Source organism: Aquarana catesbeiana, linkage group LG09 (assembly GCF_042186555.1).
Source record: "Aquarana catesbeiana isolate 2022-GZ linkage group LG09, ASM4218655v1, whole genome shotgun sequence".
Lineage (NCBI taxonomy): Eukaryota > Metazoa > Chordata > Amphibia > Anura > Ranidae > Aquarana > Aquarana catesbeiana.
Genome location: NC_133332.1, coordinates 102,031,306 through 102,056,879, shown reverse-complemented (window position 1 = coordinate 102,056,879; position 25,574 = coordinate 102,031,306). Strand labels below are relative to the sequence as shown.

Below are 25,574 nucleotides of genomic sequence, written 5' to 3'. Positions count from 1 at the left end.
CCTCCTCTGTACTTGAAAGTACAGTATTCAAAAAGTCAAGATCTGCATTCTTGAATACTAATTTTTTTAAAACTGGCGCCTTTAGGATGCCAGTAATCCATAAGTGATGTTATGACTTTGGGACGGGAGGGGGCTGCTTGTAATAACAGCAGAGCGACTGCTGAGCCGCATTGGTTGTTATTACAAGAAAGCCGACTGTTGGCTCTAAAGAACGGTACCGGGGTGATGCCTGCAGCTGATGTACAGGTCCCTGATTTGGTGGCAAGTGTTCAACAATCAAATTTTCCTACCATACAATTTTTTGGATAAAGGGAAAATCCAGAAAACAGCCACACACATTTGGAGAGAAAAATGACCCCAGTGCTAAAAATCAGGAACGCCAACCACCTAGTAGCTATATTGTTAGTAATTAATCCCATTTATTTCATGGATGCTTTGGGAATTGGGCATGCATTAAAAGTTTATGTATAGCCATCTTTTTATGTTTTGGATAGAGTAGGAAAAGGTTCAAACTAGGGTTGCACCAATACTAGTATCGGTAACAGTGCCGATACTAAGTATTTGCACAAGTATCTGTACTCGTGCAAATGCACGGATATCTGAAACCGAAACTTTCAGGCTCGGCTCTTTGAGCTGTCAGTGGGGATGAACAAATGTTCCTCTGTTTAACCCCTTATTAACCCTTAATTTACTCTAATCAGCCTTAATTAACTCCCTATTTTGCTCCATTTAATTATTTTCTTGCTTTTTTTTTTGTTCACGTCTATTTTATAAGCAATAAACAATTAAAACTTTTTTTTATTTGCTTTTTAGTGAATATTTTCACACATATATATTAACATATATTTACACATTTCACATTAAAAAAAGCGCAAAATTTAAAAACAAAATCAATTTATTTCATTTGTAAATGACTTTTCAATGCTTTCTACCATTGCTGACAGCTGAAGTGTAAACAAAACACTGGAAGATTTCCTTTTGCCTTTTATTCTGGCAACAACTGAAATATTTGGTGGTCACCAGGACAAACCAAGAGTATGAACCTCCCCAGCCAGGAACATAGACAGCTATAAAAACCTGACAGGGGTTCTAGCCCTCTACCCCAAACAAACATAAAAGTTTTGGGCTATACTAATATTTTTGGAGTTTCTGAAAATAGTTTTTTAGTTGTTTTTATGTAAACGGGAAGCTTTATGCAGCAAACAATTAATTCCCGGTGAACGCACACTTAGTGTGAATAGCATCAATTACGACACATTCTTACACCCATTGCAATAGTGGCTGATCATAATGTCAAGTTTTGAAAAAAAAATTAGGTCTGCTTTTCTCTTAAAAGCCGTAGAACAGGTTCATGGAAAAACCAATAGATGATGGTAAATGAACAATTCAAGTGATAAATCAATTCAACCTAACCGTGGAAGAATATTGACAAAAAAAAAAAAAAAAAAGTGATGGGTGTTTGTTTCCAGGATACCAGGCTTGCGATGACGCCTTTAGTGAGAATTTGAAGAATGTAGCAGTAATGCCCACTTAGAAACAGAGAAAGACGAGGACAGAGGAATTTGGAGGACAAACCTGTTTGGTGCCCTAAAGGGCACAGCACACTCTGCTCCGCCTAGTCTTCAAACCTGGGCTTGGCTTTTTTTTTTTTTCCAGCAACAATTTCAGTCAGTACTTGCACAGGTAGAACTGAGTCACATTTTGCTGACAGCTCTGGAGGCAGGTAATACAGACACACCTGTACTTAGGAAAACAAGGTCTGAATTTTAACACAGAGAGCTTCCAAACCCACAAAGCACAGGTAGGAACTCCTTCATAAATTGTATATATATATATATATATATATATATATTTTTTTTTTTTTACCCTGCACAGAATTTTTGCTGGTATATTTCTCAGTATATTGAGTGTTTCTTTTTATAGCTAATCCTTTAATTAAGTCTGAAGGTACCCATGCATTAGGGCAACAATAATTAAGTGCCCATCAGTTTGTTACATGACTGATGCTTCATATAAAAGGGAGTGACAGTCTGCTGCTTTTATTGTCACCGTCATTGAACAACATTGTAGCTTCTGTTCTTTCTACACTGCCCTGTGCATGCGTATTTCAGCAATCCATTAAATATTGGAAGATCTCAATACGCAGTGAGTTCTAACCTGACAATTATTGAACATGTTTGAGTTATAAATGATCTGGTCTTTGCCCAAGTAGATACAGTTGTCTGAAAGAGATGGGATTGTCTTCTGTGTTAAGTTGGCCATAGATTGTTGTTGTTGTTGTGGTTTTGTTTTTTTTTAGCCAGCGATTGACTTCTGTCGAGCGGGAACGACCACACACTGATTGAAATTTAGCCAGTCCCTACTGATCCAGCTGAATTTCGATTAGTGTATGGCCAGCTTAGGAAAGCCTTTCTCAGCTAGGGTTCCTCCGGAGGTTGCCAGGGGTTCCCTAAACAGTGAGCAATGTCTGCTTCTCAGATGAGTAACCACTGACAATAAAATCTGTAATGGGGAATTCTTTCCAATGACCACAAATGAAAGGGGCATTATGCTCCGTGACCATCCAGAAGGAAGTCATACACTGGATCAAATTTGGCAGAGACAGATTTCAATCAATGTATGGTCAGCTGTATGCACTATGCAGATATAGTACTTATTAGGAGGGGTTCCCTGAGCCTGGAAATTTCATATTTCAAGGGTTCCTCAAAGTTAAAAAGGTGGAGAAAGGCTGGTGTAAGACCTTGAGTAATTTTTGGTTTAATGGCTTTGCAGCAAACCTGAGTAACACTGCTAAGCCAGTTTGACGTTATCACATCTCAATATTTTCTTTGCAAAGTTCCATTGGTTGCTAGGGCTCTCTGCATTTTGGACATTTTACAGTTTTATTGCATTTAGCCTTGTGGGTATTTGTGAATTAGTTCCTTCATATAAGATTCGCTCATCAATTTATTGTCATGCTAATGACATCTCCTATATTATCTTGAGATCTTTTTAAACAAACATAGCCTATTTAGTTGGGTGGTGTTTTGCATATCTGGGGTTTTCTGTTCATTAGGTGTCAGATTATCTACTGTATAGCTTAATGTGTCAGATTATCTATATCTCAGCTATTTTAGTTTAGGTATAGATAATCTGACACATATAGTTTAGGTATGGTAGAAGTTGGAGTAGTTTCTCTTTTTTGAGTGAATTATTAATATTTTTATGACTCGTATCCATTGTGATTTGTTAAAGTGCAGCTAGTTTTTTCACTTAACATGAAGAGAAGTCAGAATTCCATTTTATTCTCTGTTTTTCAGACAATGTATATTTAATTATCAATTGTACTAGTTTAATTGCTGATGTCATATTTTCTCTTTTGTTGAAACGCTGTTTGTGTTGCTTAGTTTATTGCCCTGTAACTTTGACTTGTCAACACATCTCCATTGTCTTTTTTGGCATTGAAGAGAGACAGTATATACTTCAGAATGTCTGACACAATTGGCACATTTACATATTGGTCTTCAATGACAGAAGTGTTTTTGTAGGCCTCCCACACATGGATGGAATTTTCCAAGTGATTCAACCAGCATGGAGTGCCATATATTAAGGTACAAAAGATGAAATGGCACTTTATCATTAACAGAGATTCTCCAGAATTCCAGAATAACAATTGTCCTCTTTTCTATCAGCGATAATTCTCATTTATCCAGATGTTTTATGCTATGATGATAATAATAAACACCACTAATAAAAAAAATAGCTGCCTGTTAGTAAAACCCCCCACCCCCTTTGCATTATATGATCCAGCTGATTACAGTTGATTTGGGCAACAGTTAATTTCCATTGGGCACACCATGGGTGGCCAATCTGGGGGAATCAATCATTTAGATCGGCATTTTTATTTTCCTAATCGCTGTTATTACTCCTATGTATATGATGCATGAATATTTTCTTTGGGAGACTATTGTGACTGTTTGCAAGACAGATTTTAGAGCTGATTGGGCAAGCTGGAATTTTCCACGATCTTCCATTGTCATAAGTGGAAAGAATCTAATGATTCTCCTTTAATGCTTTATAGAAAATCATGGATGATAATATTGGATGTGAATGTAAAGTGAAAGGAAGGTCATTTTGTCAGATTCTATAATGTGTGGTCAGCCTTAGTCCAGCTATACACAACAAGAAGGTTGCTGCTATTTTATAACTAGACTTGCTTATATTTGCTGCGTTTCTATCAAAAATTCTCAGCCTGGACTGGATGAAACTGGAATGTGCTATATCAGTATCCCTTTTCAATTTTAGGAGTTAACTAAAAGTATAATCCTACTGAGTGTCTACAATGAACAAGGATAACAATCCCCTCTCCCTTCCCCAGTGGTCCTCAGCAATTCTCACTGGTTTGGACTGTTGACCTTCACCTCAAAGCAGGAGAGGGTAATGATGTGGAGGTTAGCAGGAGGAACCAGTGAGAACTGTGCGGGACCACAGAGACTGACACCCCTGGAAGTGTCAGTGTCACAGCAGAATTTAAAAGACCAGTATTCCTCAATGGAGCTGCAAGTATTCAGTTTCTTCTTTCCAGATATGTCCTTGGCTTAAAGTAGAACTATAAGCAAAACATTTTTTTTTTCATTTTGGATAGAGTAAGAGAGAGTTATAACCCTTGTAAGGTTTATTTTTGCCATCTTGGTCCCATTGGGAAGATTTACCTTCACTTCCTGTCCCATAATTAAAACAGGAAGTGAGAGGAAATCCCTGCAAATTAAGGGAATCTCTTGGGGACCCCCAGGTCACCAAAACTAGTGTCCCCATTTGAAGTTTGCCCCACTACTTCTTTTCTGGGGACACCCCAAAATTTGTGATTGTTCTTTTACTTTTACTTTCACTTTCAATGATAATGGTAAACAGGACAAATGGAGAGGATGGACCTCCCCTAACGGGGAAACAGCAACAAAAATCGGCGGGTTCTAATTGATCTCCCCTCTATGCAAAACTATAAAAAAAAGGTTTGCCTTTTAGTTATACTTTAAACATTTTTATAATGTGACACAACCGCTTTAAAAAAGCACACAAATACTATAGTGGTGCAGTCACAGTGAGAACTTTACAGTGATTTTGAAACATGATGGGAAAGCTATAACAGCGCCGTGTTTACATACGACTGTACAAACACGCACCAAGAGATAATGACATACACCATCACAGCTACACCTGGATTACCGGGATCGCTTCACTGAATCTATGATGATTACTTCCATTGTACACAAGAGTAAAGCTTTTATCTGCTGTGTCTACAGTTATATTTGCACATCTATCAAAGGAAAACAATGCGATAACCTTCAATATCGAAGAACTAGATTGGCGATTGTTTGAAGACCGTTCTCGAGTTTGCTGAGATCACAGTGTTTTGCACTCCAGCCCTGACAAGTCGAAGGCCTAAAATATTCTCCTGTGCTTCTAAACTAAGTCTGTCATTAAGCGGCTTTACTTTTATTAAGGTGTGGCAACCTACGAATTTCAAAGCCTTTTTATGGTATTTACGTTTGGGAACAACCTTGTGCATTTACATCACCCATGCTTATCTGTTGTTATCTTATTGATTTCTAGCTTGGAATGAATGGAGCCTTAGTATGAATGCAGGCTCTGACCAGCTGCATCAAGTTGGTTTTAGACAGGTTGTGAAACAGAAAACGCACAGCACAGTGGATTGTGCAGACTACTACATTTATACTAGTAAAATGCAAGGCATGTGCACTTACAATATGGATGGGATATATAAGTATATCAATAGCAACTGGTTTCAAGGAGTTAAAAAAAAAAAAAAAAAAAAAAAAAAAAGAAAAGAAATGGTAAACTGCTAAAGTGACGGTTAAAGAAACTGCTATAGTCTATGTACGTTAGCATTAAGGATAACTGAATCAGAAGCCTTCAGGGATAATTGTTTTGCCCTATATCTTCAAAGGCACATCAGCCTCTCCAAAAGGGCCTTCATCACACATCAAAGAGAAAGTCAAGACACAGCCACTAACTCAATGCTGGCCCATACGGGATAGAGTGTGCCTAAAACTAGCAGTGAACCTTTTTTAAGACTATTTGTGAATATTTTTAACAGCACAACTATACTCATAGCAGATTGCAGGCAGTCCCCGAGATATAAAAACATCAGTGTTGCGAACAACTCCTACTTACGAACGTGCCCAGAAGCGCCAGGAACATCCCACACCATGTCACATGCTGAAGTTACACTCAAAAATGTACTGTTCCGACTTACAAATTCGATTTAAGATTAAGAACAAACCTACAGTCTTCTCCTTAACCTGGGACCGCCTGTACATGACTATGGTGGGGCCCAGAAAATACACAGTGCCCAGTACTGTGTGGCTTCTTAGAGATTTATACAGGTAGCAGTAACATTTCAGAAATAAATGTGGATTTAATTCATTTATATATCATTTAGGAACCCTAAACAATAGCTATAAATGCAATTTGAGTTCTGTGTCAATAGAAAAATGCCTTTGCAATGGAGGCTAGACACACCAGGGGGAAAGGGATTTAATGTTTTGATATGGGGCCCCATGACACACAGGGTTGATTTACTAAAGGCAAATCCACTTTGCACTACAAGTGCACTTGGAAGTGCAGTCTCTGTAGATTTGAGGGGAAGATCTGAAATGAGGGGAAGCTCTGTTGATTTTATCATTAAATCATGTGCAAGCTAAAATGCTGTTTTTTTATTTTCCTTGCATGTCCCCCTCAGATCTACAGCAACTGCACTTTCAATGCACTTTCAAGTGGATTTTCCTTTAGTAAATAACCCCCATAGTTATGATCCTATCCTATACATATTGCACGTGCCATTATTTGGTATTTTGCTATTAACCACTTACGGACCACCGCATGCCGATATACGTCTTAGCTTTGATGAGGAATATCGTTGTTATGGCAGCAGCTAGCTGCCATAACACCGGTATCCTCTTTTTCGGCCGGCGGTCCACTTTCAGATAAAGGTGGTCTCTGCGGCGGATTCGCTGCAAGATCACTTTAATCGGCGGCGGGAGAGGCCCCCCCAGAGGATCTTCTCCCTTGCTGGGTATGGAGATGAGTGAGGGGAACATGGCCCCCACCCGTCTCCATACCATTGAAGGGTGGAAGCGACGTTAAAAGGACACTTCTGCCCATAGCTCTTAAAGGGCCTTTTTTTTTTTTTTTTTATTGCATTTTAGTGTAAATATGAGATCTGAGGTCTTTTTGACCCCAGATCTCATATTTAAGAGGTCCTGTCATGCTTTTTTTTTTTTTTTTCTATTACAAGGGATGTAATGCAAAACATGCAACCTGTAGAAATTTATTTATTTATTTTTTTTTTAAACATCGCCTATGGAGATTTTTAAGGGTAAAAGTTTGTTGCCATTCCACGAGTGGGCACAATTTTGAAGTGTGACATGTTGGATATCAATCAATCAATGCGTAACATTATCATTCACATTATTAAAAAAAATTGGGCTAACTTTACTGTTGTCTTATTTTTAATTCAAAAAAGTGTATTTTTTCCAAAAAAAGTGGGCTTGTAAGACCGCTGCGCAAATATGATGTGACAGAAAGTATTGCAAGGACCGCTATTTTATTCTCTAGGGTGTTGGAAAAAAAATGTATAAGGTTTGGGGGTTCTAAGTAATTTTTATAGCCAAAAAAAACCTGTTTTTAACTTGTAAACAACAAATCTCAAAAAGAGGCTCGGTCCTTAAGTGGTTAAAATTTGTTAACCTAACTATTCAGTGCTCTTTGTGCAACAGAAAACAATCTACTGCTGATATCTCCAGTGAATGCAATATTTGAGCTACAAAAATTGGTATTGTCATTGAATCTTTTTTATACTTCTGCTCAGTAGCCATAACCATAGACCTTCATGATCTAATTTGGTGTTTGAGATACAAAAAGTTGTTCAAAGAAAAATATACTGAAATTTAAGTGCATAAACATTGTAATCCAACGTGCTTATTTCTTTATCTTTGAATAGAATAGTAAGATATTGTTTCATTTTTTTTTTTTTATTGTAGTTTGTGTACCTGCTGGGGAAATGTATATTTTTAAACTATACCCAGTTCAAGGTTTTTGAAACATGATGGTGTTGATTAATTCTAAGTTTCCCTTCTGGCTTTACTACTGTGATGTGTGGCCTCACTGACCAATAGGGTGTCTCAAGGGGAAAATTCAAGATTTGAATATACCTTCAGCCACATACAGTTTATCTCTAGATACTGTATAGCAATATTTAGGTTTAAGTTAAACAAAGGCAGTTCAATAGCTGTAGTATCCATATCAGTATTTTTACTTTATATTTTTATGGCAATATGACAACTGTTAAATCCTGCCAAGGCCTGGTGTTATAGCCATGCCAAATACTAGCAAGTCTGAGCTGCAAGGATTGTCTCATTTGTCTCTGGCAGGCCTAAAGTAGATCTATTAAACTATAGGCAAAACTTTTATTTCTATTTTGGGTCAAGCAAGGGAGGTTTAGAACTCCTGTCAGATTTTTTTTTTTTTTCTCCATCAGTGTTCCATTGCAGAGATTTTCCTTCACTTCCTGCCCCATAGACAAACAGGAAATGAGAGGATATTCCTGCAAATTAAGGGAATGCCTTGGGGCCCCCAGGTCACCAAAATTAGTGTCCCCATTGGAAGATTTCCCCTCTATGACTTTTCTGGGGACAACCCAAAATTTGGGATTTTCTTTTACTTTCAATGATAATGTTAAACAGGACAAATAGGGTGAATCTCCTTTTAAAGGGGGCACATACAGCAATAAAAACTGACAAGCATTCTAATCCCTCTCCACTCTATCCAAAATAAAAAATAAAAAAAAATGTTGCCTTTAGTTATACTTCAAGTAGCCATTCACTGCCAGATCCATTGATTTTAATGTCTGGGTACTGCCACTTGAGAGTTTCTTTCGTCTCTCAGGGACTCCATTGGTGAGGTCTCTGTTCCCAGGTCTACACACCTGCTATGATTATTATGAGAGGCCCCACTCTCCTTTGATGGATTTATAATGTATTGTATATTCTATGTAGAGGATACAACAGGAGGTCCAAGAACACTCCTAGGCGGACAAGAACAGAGTAAGAACTCATGGCAGGGGGAACTTGCTGTTCGAGAATTCAAAACATATAGGATGCTGGTGCCTGACTCAGCTCTCCATTTTCCCCTGTAGTACTAACTCTCGGTGGAGCTGCTGATTTAAAACGGGCTGTTATCTTCACTCTCGATACCTCTGTTACACCGGGTCTAGGGTCCCATAGAGTTTACCTCTGGACGATGTAGACACCAACACTTGAGTATATTTTCCAATGCTTTAATGAACAAATAATAAAGGAAGTAGCAGGAAAGAGGCAGAAGGAAAGTTGCAGGGAAGCTCAAATACCTTTCCTTAGTATTCTTTAAAACATTCTTTGGAATTGAACACTTGTGGTTGAATGCACTCCCCTTGTGGGATTCAATCTTTGCCCGCCTGGATAGGCTTCTCTCACTTGCCTAGCAGCCAGTACGTAGCACGAACAAAAGTCTCTGCCATAGACTTGTTTGGAGTAAAACCCGTACAATCCTCTGCCACAGGATGTATTGGTTTGCGATGAATGTCAGACACAGTACTTGAACCTTTAACCAACCTGGCTGTACTATGCAGTAAGATTACTTCAGGATACGTCCTCCAACCGAGTCACCAGACCCCTCTCCAGACCAGCACTCTGTGTGATCCTTCCATGACGGGTCCTCCCCTGGGATCTCCTCGGTTGTCCAGCTTCTTCACTCAGGATAGACAGCTCAGGACCGTTCCTCTGCTGCTGTGGTAGGCCCCAGACAGGCTTCTGGGCCCACCCACACGCAGCAGCGACGCGGGCCTCCAGAACGGAGGACCACGAGATGGTACTCTTAGCGCATACCTGTCGGCCAGGAGGGTCAGCAGGTGGCTGAAAACGACCCCTAAACATGGCGCCTGTCCCATAAATACCCTCTCCCAGAATGCAACTCGGAGGACCACCTCCACCGAGTTGTCTCCGGGACAGAGGAGCACTCATACGCTTCAACACGTTGCCTTTCCATCACCAGCCCATGGTGACAACAACACCCACCGGCACAGTGTGGAACTACACACAACTCAGCCAAGCTGGAACAGAGGCAAATCTAACTTCCCCTAACAAGTAACTCACAAGATTTACCTATCAGCGGTAGATTGAAAATCTACCAGCGCTACACCCCTTATAAGTGAAATAGCACTTTTGAGTGGACTGACCCTTTAACAGTGAAATTTGAATACATTTGACAGAATCACACTACTGCCACTACTGGTTAACAAAGCGCCCAAAGCCTTGATGCCTGTAACTTACATTTGCAAAAACCACAGGACTTATCTGCCTAGCCAAGCCTTCATTAATGGCAGTCTGGCTTCAAGTCATAGACTTCTGTTTCCCACCTCACTCCCACTCCCACTGGTTTACTTCATGTTAACTATTTTCCTTTGCTGGTCATAAAACCTAAAGCTCTCGTGTTCCAGGGCAGGATTGCACATGTCCTATGAAGGAATGCTTGGACAGAACACAGCAAGCAGCTGATGTAACAGAAACATCTTACAATTTATTAGATAACCAGTGCCAATAACTACAATTCAGTGTGTCCCTAATTAAAGGTTAATCGCTATGAAATAACATGCTATACAGTAACTATAAAATCTCTTTGCAACTGAATTGGTAACATGGTGACTAGCACTCCAGTCTTGCCATACTAAGATTTGGGATTTGTTTGCCCTTTAAAACACTATGGCCATGGAACTTGTATAGGTTTTGTGTCTTTGGGTGCTTTTCTTCCACAATCCAAAAACATGCTCCTTGTTCTTTATCTGCATGGTTTGGACTATTTTTGGCACTTGCACTTTTTTGCAGTGTCGCCAACCTACAAATTTGACCCTTGTTTAGCATCTGTACAGGGAACACGGTAACTCCACGGCAACTCCACCAAGTAACTGATCACACTGCTTTTTATACTTTTTATACTTTGCTTCCGAAATCTGACCTAAGCCTTTAATTTGTACTTTGCTTCTTCCTAAACCTCTTTCCTGCTTGACTACACCTCTACTGTACCTCTTAACTTGGTACTGCACCAGTTTGTCTGTTGGTTGGCTATCACTGCCAGACTGTAGGACACTCCCTAGCTGTTCAACATAGTCATTGGTTCACTATGGACTCACAGGAATTCAGATCTATCCAGGGGGCACCTTCTTTGCACCATGTCCACCCAAAACTGCATTGTCTGTCCACCATGTGTCCAGATGGCAGGTTCAAAACCTCTCAATGCCGTCCACTTCAACACTGAACCATCATCTGGTCAGGAGTTACTCCTTCACAAGGCCTTGTATTCTACTTGAGATACCCCAGAGCTGCTATGATGTAGTGTCCTGCAGTGCTGATCAAAAGGGCCCTCTGCAGGCAAGGTGGTACAGAACATGGGAGGAATTTCTGTAGTCACCCGCTCTCCCCTGACATTCTTCTGCAAGTCCTGCACCAGGGTGCATAAAGCCTTGGAGGCCTGGACAGAGTCCTCTGATCTGAATAGTGGTGAAGCCTGGGAATGGTTGTGCCACCTGGTAGCCAACTCTGTGGTGCTCCCAAGGAGAGGATTGGGGGTATAAAGTAAAAATGGCCTAAAGATGCATGCCTGCACTCTGTGCTGAAATGACTGCTACAGAATATCTAAATTTGCATGTGGCATTCCGCACCAAAGATTATGCTAGTGTGTCAATGTGTCACGAAAATGGTACAGTAAAGTGTGGAAAATACAGTTGTGTGGACATTCCTTTGTTCTAAAATATTAGGGCCTCAGGCCAGGGATGTTGTGAGCGGGCCTCAGGCCAGGAGAATGACACAAGATGGGCGAGGGTTTCTCATCAATAGTGGGTGGCTGTCCCATCTGCAAACAAGCCGGATGGGGACTGTTTGGCACCAATACCTGCCCAATCGTAGTTCCCCTTACATACTCATGGTTGTTGACTATGTCTCCCGCTAACTCATTGTGCACCTGGGGCCTGTTTGACACATAGGCCCATGTCACCACCTGTTCCATTTGAGGGGTCCTCTACTCACCGTCAGGAGAATAGACATCTTCCAATAGCCACCAGCAACTCCCAACCCAACCAGGTTTACACTGTATTCATTAAACTCAGAATCCTGTCTACCTGCACCAGTGTAGCCTATTATAAGTTGCACCCATCCAGCCTCCTGTGGCCTGTGTACTGGCCCAATTTACACACTTCTGCTCAGGTATTCAAGCATTCTCTTGAAATAACAACAATCTTGAGCCAAAAGGCAGAATTTCTAATTATTTTACTCAGCAAAAAAAAAATAGCACAGCTTCCAAACATTGGCAGAGTATAAAGGCAATTTTGATTTCAGTCCATAAAACACATTTTCTGGTGTAAATTTAGGGTCTTATTCACATAGGTCAGTGCTCAGTATAATGGTACCAAATCAGGGGAAGCCCATGTGGAGGAACCAGGCACGGTTCCACTAGTCCTCTTCTACATCTTTCTTCTCTAAAATACATTTTATTCCCTGCTCCTGGACTCCATTCATCCAATATACTGTATGTAAGGTAGGATGAACAGGTCAATTCCTGTAAGGAGGGGTCAAAACTAAAGGGGATAGGTTAACCCCTTCCTTCAAGAACCCCCACTTGTTCCATCCCAGAGCATCAGAAATGTAACATTCACACCTTAGGTGGTTCAAGTGAGGACCATGTGCTCCTGGATTGGACTCTGAAGGGAGTCTAGAAATGCTAACATTGATGGATCACAAACCATGACATATTTTCTATGTATTCAGTGTTGACTTTATAAAAATACACGAAGAGTCACAGACTAAGAGGATACATTGAATGACGCTATCCTTATGCCGCGTACACACGATCGTTTTTCTCGTCGGAAAAAGATATGACAGCTTTTCTGACGGGATTCCACTCAAGTTTGCCTTGCATACACACGTTCACGCAAAAGTTAGCTGAAATTACGACCGTCAAGAATGCGATGATGTACAACACTATGACGAGCTGAGAAAATTAAGTTCAATGCTTCCGAGCATGCGTCGAATTGTTTCTGAGCATGCGTAGGGATTTTGCGCGTCGGAATTGCCACAGACTATCGCATTTTCGGATAGGAACTTTTCCCGACCGAAAAATTGAGAGCATGCTCTCAATCCTTTGCTGGCTGGAATTCCGCCAGCAAAAGACCAATGGAGCATACACACAAGAACTCGGCACTGCACAGCGCTAATCACAAGCAGTGAGACATTTAACGATGTGCGGCTGCAGAGATCAGGAAATGTCTCACTGCCTGTGATTAGCGCAGCGCATTGCCGACTTCCTGGCGGGCTCTGCACGTGCAGCATGCGAACACGCCGGAGCTCATCCTTAGTTAGCAACATCCCATCCCATCCCATCCCAACATACTGCTCTAAGCTTAGTCTTCCATTTGATCTCTGGTTTTTGGGTCCTGGTTCAAAAAAATATGTCTTTGCTTATCATCAGATGAAAATAAAAGGATAGGAACCGCACTAGAACAATGCTCTTCTGGGTTACTTTATTGGATCTCCTGTAATAAATATGCAGCCTATATCTCATGTTTCCAGCTCTAGAAATTCTGTGCGTTCCAGCAGATCGTCGGTGAGTTCTGCAGCACTCAGAGAAAGAGCAAAGGCAAAAGCAGTGCGTGCAGAGGGCTCTTATGCTAAAAAAAAATCTATCATCTGCCAAAAATTCTATCGTCCGCAAAAAAAACTCTTATCTGAATTCACGGTGGTCAATTTTTAGTGGATGCTTTAACTTCAAATGTAGCTCTTCTGACTTTGCCTGTTACACAAATGCCTTTTACAGAACTGTTGATAGAAGTAAATTCAGTTTTGGAATAAGACACAACGCTATTTCTGTCTGTTTTGTTAACTGGCTGTCAGCTAAGGGATAGCAGGACAGCACAGTAAAAGGCATACGTATAACAGGCAAAGTCATAAAAGCTACATTTTGAAGTTAAAGCATCCACTAAAAATTGATCACCATGAATTCAGATAAGAGTATTAAAATAACTCCTCTAACTTTAGAGACATGGGGTATTATTTACAAAAGGGAGGTGCAATCACTGTAGATCTGAATGGAAGATCTGAAATGAGGGGAAGCTCTGATGATTTTATCATGTGGAAGATAAAATGCTGTTTTTTTTTTTATTTTCCTTGCATGTTCCCCTCAGATCTACAGGGACTGCACTTCCAAGTGCACCTGTAGTGCAAAGTGGATTTGCCTTTTCATAAATAACCCCCTTGGTGTCTCCACACAAAGAAACCAACTCCTCCTTAACGTGTTTCCCTACAATGTAGCTTGATCATAAAAATCAAGCCACACTGTGGTGAAACACGTCAAGGTGGAGTTGGTTTCTTTAGTTGGAAACACCATGGCTGTATATCTATTATGGATGATCCAATAACATTACTCAGAAGAGCATAGTTTGGAGTGTGGTTCCTATCCTTAGCTCCTATCCTAAGTTCCAACATCCCTACACCAGTGGTGCCCAACCAGTGGCTCGCGGAGCCCTCTGATGTTGCCCGCCATCTCCGTCTCTGGGATGGCGGATCAGCAAGCCCAGTTTGCAGGTTGCTGACCCGCCATCCCAGAGCATCGGTGTTGTGAATGGAGCCAGCTGTAGAGGAGGCATGGCTGCGAAGGGAGCAGAGACGCATAAGCCAATGCTTCCTTCATAGCACCAGCTTTTGTTACAGGTGGAGTGATATCAAATATACTCTGCCTGGGACAGCAACAGCCAGCGATACCCGAATGGAAGTCTGTATTAAAGGTTGGTTTATTACTAATCCGCAGGTCCTGAGCAGTGCTACCTGCACTGAGCTATAGACTTCTGTTTATTACCTGCGGGTTTGGTATTTTTTTCAGAAAGTGCACCACACCTGTAGGATATAATAGAAATCTATGGCAAAGTGAAGCTAACCCACAGGAAAGCCACAGGTGCACTGCGCTGAACCCATGGTGTGGGTAAACCGCAGCGCATTAGTGTAAAAAGCAGCCTTGGGTCCCTTTCACATGATCGGTCTGACCCAACTGAACCCTCTATTCAACTCCTATGGAGCAGTAGATGTAAACAAACTTGTGAACGTTAGCACCAGCCTTCTTCCAATCCAATCCGCTAAAGAAAACCGAAGGGGGATCCATCCCCTTCCATCTTGGCAAATAGGATTGGAGAGATGCATGTACCTCCGTCCAGCCTCATCATCCCGGTCCGGGGAGCATGCAAGGTCAACGTATCATGGGAGGTTAGACCATCAGCTCATTATATTCCTCGGAGTATACAAATTCGTGCCAATAAAACCATTTTTTTGAAAATTGCTCACTGAGGCCTTTCTCTGTGGCCACTAAGTCTTCCATTGCCCTTATCTCCAATACCTTTCTAAGCCACATGGCCACCGAAGGGGACTGCGTCTGCTTCCAAAGCAGGGGGATGCAACTCTTTGCCGCTGTAAGCAGGAGAGGGATAATGGATGTCTTATAGGGTTTGGTGGGAATGGTGAAGAAGGAAGAATTCAGGGGTCTCTGGTATCTCTTGGTCTGTGAATTTTTGCACTATGTGACGCACTTCCATCCAGAAAGGCCGGAGGGTTTGACAGGACCAGAAGACATGGAGTAGCGAGCCAGTCATCTCCCCACATTTCCAACAAAGGCTTGTGCTCTGGGGGAACATCTGATGTATTCTTTCCGGGGTGTAGTACCACCGGATTAGTAGCTTGTATCCTGCCTCCTGGTGTCTGGCGCAGATGGATGTCTTATGAGCGAAAAGAAAGAGCCGATCTATTTGTTTCTCTGTAAATTGCACCCCTAGGTCCCGTTCCCACTTGGTTATGTAAGGAGGTCTAGAGTCTGGGGGTTGAGCAAGTAATAGTTGGTAGGCCTGGGAGATAGCATGTCTCAGCGGAGTTTGTTCCAAGCACAACAGCTCAAAGGGGGTTAATTGCCTCCCAAAAGACTCAGGTGAGGGCAGGGAGCCAATGAAATGGGTTAGCTGTATCTTTTGCCAAAACGACAAACCCGCCAAGGCTGGATCCTCTGATTTGTTGCCTGTTCTTCCACCGGCCATTGATAAGGAAATGTGTTGCTTGAGATCGCCCGACCTCCAGCAGCTTCAAGAATCTGGGGTCTTCGAGACCCGGAGCAAAGGCTGGATTTCCGATAATGGGGGTGAGTGGAGACTGAAGCAGTGTGACCAAAAAAATCGCAGAAAACTTTGCGGACCGTTTGCCACGTTTCCCCCACCGTCGGGTGGTTAATTATTCGGTTAGGCATGGGTTTATGGCACCAAGGCAATAACTCCAGTCTGGTCTCTGCTAAGGCATATTCTATTTGCACCCACTGCTTCAGGGCACCATGCACAAGCTAACATCTTAATAAAATTGTCAAGCCTCTGTTTTTACGGTTCTGGTGACCACTGTCATTGGTACATGGTTGTAAGGACAATTTCCTATGAGTGGCAGACAGCAGTAACAAAAAATCCTGTCAAATGTTTTCACTATTCCTTGCTCTGCTAAAGTATTTGTACTATTGTCTGTGTTTGCATTTTGAGAGATTTTCTTCTTATTTCCTATGTTGGCGACCATCGGTACTGGGACACAAAGTAATGGAGAACCTCTCAAGTGTGGACAAAAGTAATCTTAAAGTGTGGTTGTAAACCTTCCCACTCCATCCAAAAATAATAAAAAAAAAAAATGTGTATGTAAGCTGGGAGGTACTCAATAGGGTCACTCGCTCAGTGAATTTTGGCCGGTTCATAAGAAACTGGTCGAAATTCATAGTGTATGGCCAGCTTTAGAAGATGGGGAAAATGTGTAGGGTCAAACAGGTAAGATACAGTCAGATTTCAGGTCCCCGCTGACCCTTTCTCTTTTGCCACTCAAAAAAATATCAAAATAAATATTTTTAAAGCTGCTTATTGTAAAATACACAACTTCTTCTTTTTTTTTTTTTTTTTTGAAAGCTTAAAAGATTATCATAAAATGTTTGTTGGCGAACAGATTTTTATACATTTTGATTGATTTAGTGACATATCAAAATTCATGTGTAGCCCACAGTGCTTACAGTTTTAGTCAAAGAATTCTGATGGTATCCAAGTTTATCTGTAAGTAATTCCCCATTTGAAGTGTTTCCTGAACAGTTCTGCATGTTTTGAGAATGTTCCACAAAGTGCTTAATGACACTGCAGAGGTGATAGGAACTTTGGTCTCACACAGAGGACAGTTATATAATATATATTAATTAGTAAGGTTGAATAAAGACACCAGTCCATCCAGTTCAACCTGAGTGAGTGTGGGTGTGTGTCTACAATTATCCCTATTCTTATATTAAGGTACCCATATAGCACCGTCAATTTACACAGCGCTCCACACATACATCGCACACTCACATTGTCCCTACCCTCAAGGAGCCCACAATCCAAGGTCCCCAACTCACATTCATACATACTAGGGCCAATTTTTGGACAGAAGCCAAATAACCTACCAGCATGTCTTTTTGGAGTGTGGGAGGAAACTGCAGTACCCGAAGGAAACCCACGCAGGCACAGGGAGAACATGCAAACTCCAGGCAGGTAGTGTCGTGGTTGGGATTGCATCATCATTTCTGAGAGCTTTAAAGGAGACCTAATCCAAGATGTCAAAAAACATTTACTTGCTGGGGAACCAGAAATCTCAGCTCGTAAATGGAGAAACTATTATATCCAGGGCCACAATCCCTCTAGGGCCATTAACAGTTGTCTTACCCTCCTTTCAGTTCTACATGGATGTTTCATGCATCTGATCTAAATTGTAATACTAAATGGTATCACAGGTATCCTGAGTTGGGGGTCTAATCTTGATTACGCATCCCGTTGCTGTGTCTTCGCATTGTATTTAGTACAGAACAAAAAAGCATAACACTTTCATTTACATGGTTATTTCCCTTCTTTTGCCAATTGCTTTAACATCTAGACAGTTTCTGTAAAGTGTATTTCCACTTTTGCAGCTAAATTGGGATAACACCTGCTTTATATTTGTTACATGTCCCCATTCACATAACATACCCTAAATAATAACTTTTTTAGATGATCCTTTCTGGAACGTCCAGCAAGGAGGAATTCTACTTAGAAAATTAAGTCAGCAGCAACAAATACTGTAGCTGCTGACTTTTAATATAGGGACACTTACCGGTCCAGGGATCCAGCAATGTCCTCACAGGAGCCGATTCTTCAATCAGCTTTGGGTCCAGGCGCTGGCATATTAGGTAAGGGAAACCGGCAGTGAAGCCTCTTGGCTTCAGAGCTGATTTCCTACTGCACATGTGTGAACCACGCTGTGCTTTGTGAATGGTCCCTCAGTCTTCTGGGACCTGTGATCTGTCCCAGAAGACTGCAGGGGGAAGGAGGGGGGGCAGGTAGCTGCCCCCCCCCCCCCCCCAAAAAAAGTGCCAGATGTGGCAGTGAAGAGGTGGAGGATGCAAACAAGCGGAACTTCCCTTTTTGGGTGAAGTTACCCTTTAAACTGGTCATAGAACATAAAACTGGCCATTAAAATTCTGCCAGTTTAGCCGGGATTTACATCAGTCTATGGCCAGCTTTAGGCAGGCTATACACAGTGCAAATTTCTTTCCTGCGACCACAGGTTGCAGGAAAGAAATTTGTGCGATTCCCCATCAACATAGACAGTGCTGACAGGGGAATCCCCCCTGCCAAACAACTGTCTGCTCTGGGTGGGGGAAGCCGCTAGCAATAATCATAAGAGAATCCAACAAGCTGGTTGTACCCAAGTTGATCGATCGCTCAACTTGTTACATTCAGCCTGCCCATCAAGGGTTTGAATCTCGGCCGGTTCCTGCCGAACTGGCTGAAATTCGAACTGTGTATGGCCGGCCTTAGTCCTGTGTGTTATGAGGGGTGCTGGGAAACGGTGTTTACCATAATTAATCCTGTCTGTAGTGGGCAGGCAAATATCATCTCATAAATTGTGCTAGATTTGAACACTGTATTACGAAAAGCTCAAAGGTTTAGGAGCAGGTCTTCTCCATTGTATGTTAATAAGAACTGGACTGGGTAGTCCAAAGCCCAGCTATTGGGACAAATCATGCTGAGCTAGATGAGAAATTCTTGTAGTCAGCCATGACACCTTTTCCTCAGAAACATCTAAAAACTGGGATTTTTTTATTTTTAGGTATACTGTGAGGAGTTAAATTCTTTATACATCACACAAGTTTACTTTATGCTGCTCAGTCCGGCTCGGTCCTTCCATCCTTAGGCTCCATTCACACCTATGCAATTTGCTTTTTTGCATTTCTGCAGTGCTTTTTGCATTTATTTTTTTACCGTAATTTTGCAGCGATTTGCATTTTTTTTATGCTTTTTTTTTTTTTGGCAAATTTGTTGTAGGGCAGATTAAAAAATGCAAATTGTGGCAAAATCACTGCAAAAACGCACTGCATGCTTTTCTGCAGCTTCTCCACTGAAGTCTATTGAACCAAAACTGCAAAAAAATGTTTTTTGTTTTTAAAAAAGCCCAAGACCCTTTCCAAAAATGCATAGGAACAAAAATGCATTGATGTGAACGTGTTCCATAGGAATCTATTAAAAAAATGTCCTGCATTTCTGCAAAAAGAATGAAAAAACAAACTGGTGTGAATGGAGCCTTAGGGCAGAGTACCCTTCAGAGCACTCCATAGACTTGTAAGGTTGACTTAGTATACAAATTTATACCATGGAAAGGGGAGAGGCAGAGAGCAGAAAGGAAGAGGCCTGACCTTGGCGCATCAGGCAGGAGAGATAGTAACCAGGACACGTGTTTTATTTTCTGATTGACCACTTATCTGCCCTCCATCCACAGTGTTGGGAACCAACAAATGGCATAAGATCTTGACCCAATCTGTATAAAATATATATGAAATAGTTTGAAGTGACTACCATTGTATGTCTGTAGATACCGTTAGGCATATGGATGGAGTAATCATACCCCATTAAAAATGTTATTGCAAAGGCCTTTCAATATCTAAACCCAAAAAACGAAAATTTAAAGGCTAAGTTCACCTTTTTCAATAAAATGAACTAGGTAGTCAAGGGGCCCTAGTAGGGTAAAATGCACTGTACAGTTTTGAAAAATATTGTTTAGGCCATTTGCAGCACCAATGGAGCCTGGCAGAAAAAAAATCACATTGGATAGTTGCTAGGATGTGGCATGTGTACTAAAAACACCAGCTGATCTTGCCAAAATGCGTTGTCATTGTCACTTTATGTGAGCTTAAAAGATAGCAAAAACAATTTTATCTTATGTAAACTACTAATACCATCAATCCACCATGTAATATAATAAAGCTGAACAAAGGCAAATACATTTGAAGTCCAGCATGGATGATAACCAAAAATCCCTTTGTCGATACAGTGGAGGAGTGATTGTAGCCACCCAGGCGCAGAAAGTATGTTCTTTGCAGGATTACCAAGTAAAAATAAAGGGGGGGAAGCATAGAAAAATATAAACTACTACAACCTCCACATCTAAGGACTGGTGAGCTTAAAAATTCTGCATTTGTGTTTTTTAGGTTAAAATCCATGTTGGGGTCCTAATAATAATGACTGCAGCTAAATAGTGGTGGTGAGATATTGCATTCCTATGTGAAAAATCTAGTGAACATAATAATGCAATCTTATGCGATTAAAAGTTGCGATCATAAACAAAAAAATTGTAATCCTATGCGATCCTTCCAATTGCAACCTGGGTAGCATACACATCTCTTAATGCACATGTTACATTCATATGCAATAGAGAAAATTGCAACCCTGTGCAATAATTGTGATTAAATGCGATAATTACAGTCACAATCTCCAATTTACATCAATTTATATAAAAGTGCATCAATATACAAAAATCAATATAGAAATAAAGTTAAAGTTTAAAGTGCTCTAGTGCCAAACTAATTCATGCATTAATCTGTGTCCACAGAATTTCTAAATCTAAATTCCAAAAGCCATTATAAAGGAATAATAGTGGTAAAAAAGCCATTTTTTCTTTTAATGGGGGCATGGCAGGGGATGTGTCCTATGCCTACATACTTTTGCTAATAGGTTTCCCTCATTCCCATCTCGGAAAGTTGGGAGGTATAGAGGTCCATAATGAAAACAGCATGATGTTTCATTTGTGAAGACACACAGGGAGGATCTGATGGGTACTGAGGGAGAAAAATAGGACAAGCTGCTTTTGCTTTCTAACAAAACCCATCAGCTCCTCCCGAGGTACAGAATCTCTGATAGATTGATCTAACTAGGTAATGGGCCACAAGCTACTAGGCATCAGCAAAACAAATGGGCATTACCTCTAAATCAGGGATCTCCCAACTTTTCAAACAAAGGACTAGTAAACTACCCTTCAAACTTTAGAGGGGGGGGCAGACTGTCCAGTGGGAGTAGAAAATGCTCTGACATCAGTGGGAGTAAAGAATGCCATAGGCTTGGTGGTAAGTAGGAATAAAAAAAAAATTGCATCATTGGTGTCAGTGGGAGGAATATTGCCCTATAACTGGTATCAATGTGAGAATTGGGTCCCCATCTCTGGTGTCATTGAAAGGAATAGCACCCCATTGTTAGTGTCAGTGGGAGGAATAGTGCCCCATCTTTGGTATCAGTGGAAGGAATAAAGGCCAGATAAAAGCAAGCAAAGGACCACATTTGGTCCATGGGACGCAGTTTGGAGCCCCCTGTTTTAGGTTAATGACAGCTGATCTTCTCTCATTATTTCAGCAGCTGGTGTACCTACTAATCCATTCTCCAAACTAGTGAGCTTTTTTGTCTGTGGTCTGCCATTTTATGTCACAATTAAGAATGTAGAGGCTGACATTTCTATTTTTTCACTCTGAAAATGTTAGTTATCTGGCTGTAATTCTGATCCCATGGCTTCAATACTTTCTGATGCACTTAAGAGTTCTGACTTCAAGGCCTATTCACACTGTTGCATTGTGTTAACCAAGACATGTGTCGGGTGGCTGCTTTTCATCTTTAATGACCGGTTCACACTATAGCAGAGAGCTGCTCTTTCTGTAGAAGAAAAATGCAGCTCTCTGCAAGAGCACAGAGAAAGCAATGGTTTTCTATGTGCTCCGTTCACACTTCCCCATAGCTGTCACCTGCAGAGCAGACCGGAGGGGAAAACTACAACACTGCTGCGGTTTTCTGCACTGCTCCGCAGGTGAACTCAGCCTAAGGGCTAATTCACAGTGAGCAGTGATAGATGTTTTACTGCATTGTAAAACGTCTGTCATTGCAAGGACGCACAGGAAACAATTGTTTATGTGTACCATTCACACTGCAACGTAGCCTAGGGCTGTGCAGCAGCATACTGTGATTAAAACGCAGACATGCTGCATTTTATTGCATGACACTGTACTGCTGTGCAGCGCATCGTGCTGCTATACAGAACCATAAATAAAGAGTACGTTTTGTACATTTCAAGTAAAGTTTGTACAAAGCAAAACAAAAAAGAGAGCCATGTGATGCTCTAAATTGTGCCCAATACTGCCCCCTACCGCAGCCGGTAAAGCACTCTGGCAGCTGTGCATTCCAGTGCACTTAGGGTCCTTTCACACTGGGGCGGTTTGCAGGCGCTATTGCGCTAATAATAGCGCCTGTAAACCGACCCGAAACAGCCGCTGCTTTAATTCCAGTGTGAAAGCCCCGAGGAATGCTGTCTCCTATGGCAACAGTTTTTAACAGTTTCTAACACAAAGTGTAACAGTTCCTTTCACTTCCACTACAATCACTCCTTGTAGTTCTTCAGCCCACTGAGCTCCCAGTCTCTCTAGACTAGTTGATTCACTGCAACTGAATCCCTTGAGCTCCTCCAATCGTCGCAGTGGTATCTTCCTCAAGGGTCACCCCCACCTCTCTGCTGGGTCCCTAGCTTGGCACTCAAGATACTTTTCAAGCTTCACCCCACTGGCCTGCTAGGTCCCTGGCTTGACACACAAGGCTGCACTGCAAGCGTCACCTCCGCTGGCTGGGTCCCTGGCTTAATGCCCGCTGAAGTTTCCAGATTCTTCACTGTCCCAGTTGGTGAGAATACTGATCCGGTACTTGCTTCAGCTACTCATTATGGTCCCTGGTAATAAGGTGCATGGTCCCTTAGTGGCAACAGCTTTCCCTTCTGCCTCCGACCACAACAGGTTCTACGGCCGGCAGAACCATCACTTCTGGTTGGACTGCAAGCCTCAATACCAACCCTGCGCTGCTCTCTTGCCTCTATATAATAAATGCTTGCCTATTGGAAAAAATATCTATGATCTTCTGTTTTTCACCTTTGCTTCATTGTTCACCTATAACAGTGGTCTCCAAACTGTGCGCTTTGCTTGAATTTATTTAGCCCTTGGAACACCATTTCTTTCACTGACACCAACAATGGGGTACTATTCCTCCCACTGACACCAACAATGAGGCACTATTCCTCCCAATGACACCAACAATGGAGTACTATTCCTCTCATGGACACCAGCAGTGAGGAACTCTTCCTTCCACTAACACCAATGATGGAGCACTATTCCTCCCACTGACAACAATGATAGGACACTATTCCTTCCACTGACACCAATAATGAGGTACTACTCATCTCACTAATACCAATGATGGGGCAGTTATCTTTCCACTGACACCAACAATGGGACACTATTCCTTCCACTGACAATGATGGGGCACCATTCCTTCCACTGACTCCAATGATGGGGCACCATTCCTTCCACTGACTCCAACGATGGGGCACCATTCCTTCCACTGACTCCAAGATGGGGCACCATTCCTTCCACTGACTCCAAGATGGGGCACCATTCCTTCCACTGACTCCAACGATGGGGCACCATTCCTTCCACTGACTCCAACGATGGGGCACCATTCCTTCCACTGACTCCAACGATGGGGCACCATTCCTTCCACTGACTCCAACGATGGGGCACCATTGCTCCCACTGACACCAACAAAGGAGAATTCCTCCCATTGACATCAGTGTTGGGGCACTATTCCTTCCACTGACACCAACAATAGGGCAGGGCACTATTCCTCCTCCTGATGACCAAAGGTGCTATGTAATTTATTTACTCCCACACTGACACTAGGGTATTTTTCTTTTCCTCCCACTGTCCACATTCCGGACCCCTAAAATCCAAAGAATAGCAAAGCATCTCTTAGTTTAGAAAGTTTGGACACCCTTGACCAATTCATCTGAATTGGAACGCTTTGTTCAGCAGCCATCATTTCACTGACAAGGAGTGTGCAATAAGATCTAGAGGAAACTCTTTTCTTGTGCAGTGCTGACATTTCACCGTAATAAGACATGAGTCTACAACTGTCAGTTACCTATATATTCCATTACCTTCTCTCATTAAATTCATCCCCCCCAGCAAAACACTACAAGTTATTATAAGCAGATTTACAGCAACTGTCCGTTTTCAGAAAAATTCTTGTGTCCTATTTCTTTTGGCACTAATGAAGGTATATCAAGACAGTAAACTAAAGCCAAAATATTTTTTTTCTCGTTACTTTAATAATGGACTACAGCAGTAGAAGACTTTTAGTTAGAAGATTGTTTGGAAATGTTCCGCCACCACTAAATGTCTTTGGTTTTAAAGCAACCCTGTCATTTGCCCATGTGTAAACAATCTGAAGGGTTGGCTGTAATGTTCTGTGCAGGAATAAAGGCATAGTTGCCAACAGTCCCGATTTTCCTGGGACAATCACGATCTTGGGACCCTCGTCCCAATTGGAGGCCGTCCCGATTCTGGATTTTGCCTTTTGTCCATGGAAAAACGGGAATGTTTGGCTCTGCAGCAGTTCTGGCCCCTGGCTCCAACAAAATGGCCGCCAGCGCCGCTGCGAGAGCTTTCCCCTTGTGTTCAGCTACATCTTCTCTCGTTACTCATGTTCGGTGGAGAGGGGAGGGGCCGATCCGTGCAACCAATAAATCGGCTTCTCTCTTCACAATTCTCCAGCCGGGGTTAGCTGCACGGATCGGTCCCTCCCCTGTCCACTGAACACGAGGAACAAGAGGAGATGTAGCTAGACTGCAGCCAACACTCCATCTGCAGCCAACACTCCGCTGGAGGGCACTGATTTAAGAGGCACTGCGCTGGGGGGAACTGATTTAAAAGGCACTCTGCTGGGGAAACTAACTGCTGGGGACACCTGATGTAAGAGGTACTCTGCTGGGGACACCTGATGTAAGGACAGACTCTGCTGGGGGCACCTGATGCAAGGACGGACTCTTCTGGGGGCACCTGATGGCATCTGGTGGCAGGTGATACGCTCAGGGGTCCCACTGATTCTGGATTATGGTGAGTTGAATGATTTCATCCTATATTACAATGTAATAATAGTAATAATGCGCTTCAATCATCCTGATACCACAACAACCATGGTGCTAGGATGATTGAAGCGCTAGCACCAGGTGTTTGGAGTATCTTTATCTGCTGATTTGTTAAACTCTGGAATACACATTTCTATTATGGTGTAGGAT

General features: G+C 41.9%; 1 protein-coding gene across 7 annotated transcripts in view; it reads left to right on the top strand.

The window, feature by feature from the left end:
• Positions 1-1,646: 1,646 nt before the first annotated feature.
• The window catches only part of ZNF185 (zinc finger protein 185 with LIM domain), a 190,173-nt gene continuing 166,245 nt past the window's right edge, over positions 1,647-25,574 (top strand). For 6 of the 7 annotated variants that reach the window (XM_073599096.1, XM_073599100.1, XM_073599099.1 and 3 more), the window contains exon 1: positions 1,647-1,801. The gene's annotated coding sequence lies outside the window, so the exon portion shown is untranslated. Of the gene's footprint in view, positions 1,802-2,095; positions 2,146-25,574 lie in introns of those variants that run through there. The other variant, XM_073599095.1, reaches the window with a different exon arrangement.